General features: G+C 42.6%; 1 protein-coding gene across 3 annotated transcripts in view; it reads right to left on the bottom strand.

The window, feature by feature from the left end:
• Nucleotides 1-7,756, bottom strand: part of ERC1 (ELKS/RAB6-interacting/CAST family member 1) — a 393,512-nt gene extending 385,756 nt beyond the window's left edge. Inside the window, exon 1 of one of the 3 annotated variants that reach the window (XM_007469475.1) lies at nt 7,665-7,756. The gene's annotated coding sequence lies outside the window, so the exon portion shown is untranslated. Of the gene's footprint in view, nt 1-7,508 lie in introns of all 3 variants that reach the window. The other 2 variants (XM_007469478.1, XM_007469476.1) reach the window with 2 other exon arrangements.
• Nucleotides 7,757-8,148: the final 392 nt, after the last annotated feature.

The following is an 8,148-nucleotide window of genomic DNA, read 5'->3' as shown; positions in this document are numbered from 1 at the left end:
ACAGATGAATGGATAAAGAAGGTGTGGCACATATATACAATGGAATATATTACTCAGTCATAAAAAGAAACGAAATTGAGTTATTTGTAGTGAGGTGGATGGACCTAGAGACTATCATACAGAGTGAAGTCAAATCAGAAAGAGAAAAATAAATACAGTATGCTAACACATATATATGGAATCTTAAAAAAATAAAGGTGCTGAAGAACCTAGATACAGGACAGGAATAAAGACAGACGTAGAGAATGGACTTGAGGACACGGGGAGAGAGAAGAGTAAGCTGGGACGAAGTGAGAGAGAGGCGTGGACATATACACACTACCAAATGTAAAATAGATGGCTAGTGGGAAGCAGCTGCATAGCACAGGGACATCAGCTTGGTGCTTTGTGACCACCTAGAGGGGTGGGATAGGGAGGGTGGGAGGGAGATGCAAGAAGGAGGGGATATGGGTATATATGTATATGTATAGCTGATTCACTTTGTTATAAAGCAGCAACTAACACACCATTGTAAAGCAATTATACTCCAATAAAGATGTTAAAAAAATAAAAATAAAAGGTTTGTACAAAAAAAAAAAAAGAAGAAAGAAAATGAGATGAGCCAGAGAAATTCAAACATTTAATGAATGGTAGAAAAAGATTCAACAAAGGTGACTGGAAAGAGAGCCCAGAGAACCAGGAAGGAGAACAGAAGCATAATCTAAAGATCCCAAAAGAAATGAGAGTTTTACAAAGCAAGGAGAAATCTACTGTGTCAAACACAGCTGTAGTGGGCAATCCTAAAAAAGGCTCTGAATGATGTCTACCTCTGAGTATCCATGCTCTTGTGGAATCCTCTCTTGCCTGTGCTGGACCTAGTGACCCCCTTCAGATGAACAGGATACAGCAAAAGTGACAGAGTGTCACTTCTGAGGTTAGGTCACAAAAGGACTGGCTAGTAACTCCCCTCCTCAATCTCCTTGATATAGGGCTCGACCCATGTTGTGAGTAATCCTATGCAGAAACCCAAATGGCAAAGAGACTGATTTCTCCATCAAACAGCCAGCAAGGACCTCAGGCCTGCCACGAGCCACATGACTGAGCTGGACTCAGACCATCCCCCAGCTGAGCTTTGAGATGACCAGTCCTTGTCAACATCTGATTGCAGCCTTATGAGTGACCCTGAATCTCACACACCAAACCCAGATGCCTGCCAAAGAAACTGTGAAACAATAAATGTTTGTTGTTAAGTTTGGGGGTAATTTGTTACACAGCAATAGACAACTAGTACAGATTCTAAGAGGTTAAATAAATGGATAGAAAAATAGCCTGTGTATTTAAAGAAAGCCATTAGTAATCCCAGCAAACATTTCAGTGAAATTGTGGCAGCAGAAACAAGACAAATAGATTGAGAAGAAAACTACAGGTGAAGAAATGGAAACATAAAGCAAACGTAGACAACTCTCTCAACAAATTCTGGCTGTAAAGCAAAGAGCAAAGCAACTTAAAGCAAAAGGCAAAGAAAGTATGAAGTTGGAGAAGATTCTGTTGTCAAAAATGAGAGACTTTTCTTAAAGTTTAAGTGATGATAAAAACAAGCCAGTTGGGGGACTTCCCTGGTGGTCCAGTGGTTAAGACTCCGTGCTCCCAATGCAGGGGGTCCCAGTTTGATCCCTGGTCGGGAAACTAGATCCCGCATGCCGCAACTAAGACCTGGCAAAGCCAAATAAGTAAATATATATTAAAAAAAAAAAAAAGAAGCCAGTTGGGTGGGGAAATACACTCTCAAGGAACTTCATTCCATTACTAAGAAACTCCTCTAAAAGTTCTCAGTACCTCTCTCCCATCACTGATAGCTGGCTTACCCAGGATGCCTCTTCCCATGCAGCCCTCTCAAGTGGAGGCTAGGAAGTCTCTCACATGGCACACCCAATATTGGGAGACGAGGCAGGTACCCTTCTTTCTTCCACTGCCACCTCCAGACCACTATTCCTGAACCCTCATATAAAATCCTTGTTACTCATTTTCATGCTACTCAGTAACACAGTCTTCTACCTCCACCTCTTCACTATCAGCTAGTGATGACCTGGACACCCTCCACACTCAGCGAGGATATGCTGGCAGCTAGTTTACATCGCCACTATCTTCTACGCCACCACTCCTGGATCTTTCCAATACTATAAACCTGGATGAGGCAGCTAACACCAGTTCCTCTAACCCAGAGGTCCCCAACCTTTTTGGCACCAGGGACTGGTTTCATGGAAGACAATTCTCCCACGGCCGGGGTGGGGGTCGGGGGGCTGGTGGATGGTTCAGGCGGTGATGCAAGCGGTGCGGAACGGCAGATTACACTCGCTCGCTCGCCTCTCACCTCCTCCTGCCGTGCAGCCCAGGGGTTGGGGACCCCTGCCCTAACCCATTTTCTGCAGTAAGCAGATCTCCATTCTCTGCGTCTAGCCATTTACAACTACTTGTGACTTCACTTAATTGTACCATTCTCCATTCAGTCACCAAATATTTAGTAAGTATCTGTTATTTGCTTAGTAGAGAACAAATGACAGTCCCTGTTCTCATGAAATCTAGGACATAATTTTTCATATTTTCCACAAAGACAGCATAAGAAGATCTAACTGAAGTCTAGACACATTACAAGTACTACATTTCCTTTATTTATCAGTCTGGGAACCATGTCAGTTCCCAAAAACTAGAATTATTGTCTGATGTAACCTAGTGAATCCATGCTGTATCCCAGCAGTCACCTTTCCCCTTACAAGGCTTCTAAAACTACTTTTTAACTTTTTAAATAATCTGTTCTAAAATATTGCCATAATTCAATTAGATTCCTCAATCTGTAAGTGTGTAACTGTGCTGACCTAAACAGTAGCCACTAGTCACAGTGGCTATTTAAATTAATTGCAATAAAATTAACAATACAGTTTCTCAGCCACACTGGCCACATTTCAAGGGTTCAAAAAGCACATGTAACTAGTGGCTACTGTATTTTATGGTCAAGGATAGAACATTTCTATCATCACACAAAGTTCTATTAAACAGTGCTGGTCTAAAGTTTTTGGTATTCACTTCCTTCTTCCCCAGAAAAAGTTAAAATGACAGATCATTTTCCAGTCTCCTGAGCACTCTCTGGGGTGCTATCCTAAGGAATTCCATACTTCAGGATCATTATCAGCATCATCAAAGTCACCATGATCAAAATCACCACCACCACCACCACAATGTCATCATCAGGGCAGCTGATTTTTATTGAGTACTTACTGTATTCCAAGCATTTTATTAAAAGCTTTATGAGCATTAGCTCATTTATTCTTCACAATAATCACATCAGATAGGACTATTATTCTCATCTAACGAGAGTTTAACTGAGTTTTAGACAATAAAGTTTCTCATCCAAAGTTATATAGCTAGGAAGTGACAGCAATCCACAAACAGTTTAAGCAAATTAATCATGTAATTATTTTGCCTTTTTAAGACAACACACTTTTTCACAGAAAGAAATGATGCCCACACCTCACATTAGCACTCAACATTCCAGCCAGACCAAACTATCTTCAGATCACTCTACCTGCCCTACAGCTTTCTTGCCTTTGGGTCCTGCACATGCTGTTCCCTCTGCTTGCATCCTTTTCATCTGGCCAAATACTACTTATCCTTAAGATCTCATCTCAGATCTTCCTACAATCCATCCTATGAGCCCATTCATGCAACTAAATAAACCACTAACTAATTTGACTTTTACACAAACCTATGCTTCTATTCAATCAGAGAATATTAAAAGTAACACTAAATGGCTTCACTACCATTTAACTGGAAACAAAGTAATTCACAAACGTTTTCCCCACATAATATGCAAAACAATACTTAACTTAAAAACCAAAGGTCGGAGCCTCCCTGGTGGTGCAGTGGTTAAGAATCCACCTGCCAATGCAGGAGACACGGGTTCAAGCCCTGGTCTGGGAAGACCCCGCATGCCACGGAGCAACTAAGCCCGTGCGCCACAACTACTGAGCCTGCGCTCTAGAGCCCACGAGCCACAACTGCTCAGCCTGCACACCTAGAGCCCACACACGGCAGCAAAGACTAGCCCCCACTCGCCGCAACTAGAGAAAGCCCACGCGCAGCAACGAAGACCCAACGCAGCCAAAAATAAATTAATTAATTATTTTTTTTTAAAAAAAGAGAGCTTTAAAACCAAAGGTCAGGGGAATGACTGCTAATGAGTTTGGGGCTTCTTTCTGGGAGGATGAAAATGTTCTAAAATTGATCGTGGTGATGAATGTACCAAAAGAATTTAATTGTACACTTTAATGGGTGAATCGTATGGTATGTGGATTGTCTCTCAATAAAGCTGTTATTTAAAAAAAAAAAAGGTCTGCAGGTAGCTAGACTTAAATTATAAAAACAAATACTAAGCCTGCGAAAAAAAATACATAGGGGATAAAAATACTTGTGATATTTATGCAATTTTAAAATAGCTAAATGCCGTGTTATTGCACAAAATTTCACTGGTTAGGAAAAACAAGAAACTGGAAACAGTGTCTGCCTTCAGGAGTAACTGGATGGGACAGAAGAGACTTATTTTTTTCCCTGTATACTTTTATAACTTCTGATTTGATACATGTATTAAAAAAATAAGTGTACATATAATTAGTAACAACAGGGTCATACCTCTCCTTAGTACAAGTATAAACTCCCAGGTTGCATATTTTGTTCTGAAAAGAATAAAGAATGAAATATATATGTTTTTAAAAATCAGTCGAAGGAAGTAAAAAACTGAAAGATTCTTACATTTGTCTCATCTCACACTAAAAAGCATTTAGTCATTTCTCTGTTATTAGACATTATAATCAGGCAGAATTCTTTCTTACCCAACAGTCTGACACATCTTTAAACAATAACACAGTTGAACATTCCCTCCTGCTTGAAAACTTCCTTTCCTTCATTTCTAGTACATCACACTCTCCTGGTTTTCCTCCTACCTCAATAACCTCTTATTAATCTCCTTGGCTGAATTCCTCTTCATTTCCCAAGAAGGTGTCCAGAAGATAAGTTCCATGAAGGTGGGAATTTCTGTCAGCTTTGTTCACTACTGTATTCCCAAAGGCTAAAAAAAGTACCCAGAACCATACTCAATAAATAACTGTTGAATGAATAAATGAATGAATCAGCACCTCCAGGCTCACATTTTGAAAAGCCATAGAAGTAAACTATATTCCACATAACCTTTATGCTTAATTTACTTTATTACATTATATTTATCTGAAAATTGTTTATTAAAATTGTTTATTACTGGATTAGCCAAAATACTTCATTCCCTGCTCTTCCTCCATCAATGTGTTTTACACAGTATGTGCGAAACGCACATTTAACAGATCTTAGACTACTTCTGAAAGCGTAAACGTAGCATAGAAAAAGCGCAGCTGTTGCTATGGGAATTTTCACTTTTGTTTCTAGTACTAACGTTGAATTAACACAATGACATACTTACCTGACTTTAGTAATTAAAAAAAAGGGGGGGACACCCCAGTAGACTTAACTAAGATATTGCAGTAATGACTAGCAAGCCACATTTCTTGAAAAATAAAACATACCAGTTTTCTCAGCCTTAAGAAATTCTAAAGAGAAATAGAACACTTCTACCCTACATTTTCCCCAAATCATATGATTGCATTCCAACAAGGAGAAGAATCACATCCCACTGTCAGCCATGGAAATGTCATTTAAGCACTGTACAAAGTTTCACCGCTATTTTAGTTCACATTTGTCCCCATGTGTACCCCATTAAATCAAAGTATAATTTATAAGCCAAAACCAGATATGTGAATTTTAATCTTTCCTTCTAAGTGACTAGTCCAATATCAAAACTATTATTGTACCAACTTATAATTTGACCTGTCGGAATACAATTAAATCTTTAGTTTATAATTACAAATTGGACCACACCCTTTCTCACTTAATAGCTATTATATCATCTGTTTCCTACAAGTTTCGTCAAGCAGAAATATTTGCTAGAATAATCTGCTCATTAAGTAGGCATGTTAAAAAAGGCACCTACTGACACTCACTCTGTATATTTCTCTCTCAGGTTATGGGAAAGCACTTCCCTGGCTATGTTCCCAAATAAATTGAGCAAGCCTTTGGAAAGTCACTGCTTAAACTCCATTTCATGACGGTTTCCCTTCCTCCATAAATGAATTACTGAGAGTCATGCCTACTTCCATCCATTACATAACAAATGTCAATCTCAGGGCCTGTTTTCCGAGGAAGAAACAGCTTAAATGATATTAACTGATAGGTAAGGCCAGTGAATACTGTAATCTAATAGGGAGCAGGAATCCAGAAAAGAAGATTCTGATTCAATGTGCTAGGTTGTGAAACACTGAAGTGAAGAACGTTGAACACTGTTTACTCTTAGTAACATCTCCCTATACAATGACAGACACATGCCCCCAAAATGTTACTAAAGAGCATTTTAAAAGCACCTGGCTCCAAGAACGTTTCTGAGAAATTGAGGGACCTACCAAAAAAAAAAAATTATTCCACTTCACTTTTAAAGTGTCTAATAAAGACATGTGCAACTGAGAAATTTTAGAAATCTCCAATAATTAAGTGTTAATTAAGTGTAACTTTACAACAATTAAACACAAAATAGCTGTCAAGGTTTACTAAAACATGAGTTGTAAAAGACAGTTGTGCTTCAAAACATTTAAGCATGTTTCGCATAATTAGCGCCAACAGAACTATTCAAACTGTTCATAGTATCCATCCAAAGCAGTCAACCAGAACCACGTGCGACTACTCCTCAGAAACGTGTCTTCCAAAGCAACCACCTGATCCTCAGGCCCTCTCTTAAGGGGCCAGGATAGAGCTCTGAAAACGAGGTGGCACAGAGATCGTTCAGGCACAGAAGAAAGACTAGAAAACAACGCCTTTAAGGAACTAAGTGCTCTGGGACCTATTCCCCAATGTTGCTGCCAGAAGGAAGTTGTCTAACCCAAGATCTCGCTCTTCCTGAACGGTGCAGAACTCCAAACCCATCCACGCTGACATCCCGAGCCAAAAGCAGAGGGATTCTCCCCGCCCTTCGACGCCCCACCCGCTCCGCCTGGAGGAAAAAAAGACCCCAAATCCTAAAGTAGAGATGTGAGACCTAGTGCAATAGCTTCTCGAACTGCCTCAAAGGCAACATCCACAGCTCATCTTCCTCTTGGAAGCCAAGCCTCCATCTCCTACCTGACCACTTCATAGCAGGAAAAAAACCAGAATCCTCGTCTCTTTCAACGCTGTACATCAATACCCAAATCCCAGACCCAGCCGACCGCACCCCAGCCTCCCGGGGCTCCGCGAGGCGTACACCTCCCCACCTCGCGCGCAACACCACGCCTCAGAAGCCAGGCGCCCGCAGCCGCCGCCGCCACCGCCCCCGAGCTCGTCGGTGGGCTGGGTGGGGCCGCCCACCCGGACGTCCCATCCCCCCCGCAGGGTGCGGAGGGGGAAGGGTCCCTGCGCCTCACCTACGGCTCCGCCCTCCCCGGGGGCGCGCTGCCGGGACCCAGCCAGGGCCGTGAGGAGGAGCGGGCGGAGGAGAGCCGAGGGGCCTAGCGCCAGCAACGGGCGGGAAGCTCCAGGCGCCGCCCGATCCCGAGCTGCCGCCACCGCGGCCGTCTCACCCTGCTCAGGGCTGCCGGTGCCGCTGCCGCTGCTGCCCGGGCGCCGTCGCCGCCGCCAACGCCGCCGCCAACGCCGCCGCCGCCGCCGCCGCCGCCGCCGCCGCCGCCGCCGCCGCCGCGGAGTTCCCTTTTACTACATAACACACCACACAACAGGGCACTGCTGGAAATCTGAGTAGCCCTTCTACTGGCGTCACCTGGGATTACTTCTGTCACCTGGAATTATATCTAACAGTTTAACTGGGGCTGGAGGGCCTAAGATGACCTCACACTATTTGGGGTGCAGGTGAGGCTGTTTTGACAACACTCCTGATTTTTTTAATGCTTTTGTTCTAGTTGACAGTGTTTATTTGAAACCACCTTACATCTTTCGTATGTATTTGCAGGAGGCATTAAAAATACAACTTTGTGGGGGCTTCCCTGGTGGCTCAGTGGTTGAGAGTCCACCTGCCGATGCAGGGGACACGGGTTCGTGCCCCAGTCC

Source organism: Lipotes vexillifer, unplaced genomic scaffold, assembly GCF_000442215.2.
Source record: "Lipotes vexillifer unplaced genomic scaffold, Lipotes_vexillifer_v1.1 scaffold395, whole genome shotgun sequence".
In the NCBI taxonomy this organism is placed as follows: domain Eukaryota; kingdom Metazoa; phylum Chordata; class Mammalia; order Artiodactyla; family Lipotidae; genus Lipotes; species Lipotes vexillifer.
This window is presented reverse-complemented; position numbering and strand designations above follow the sequence as displayed.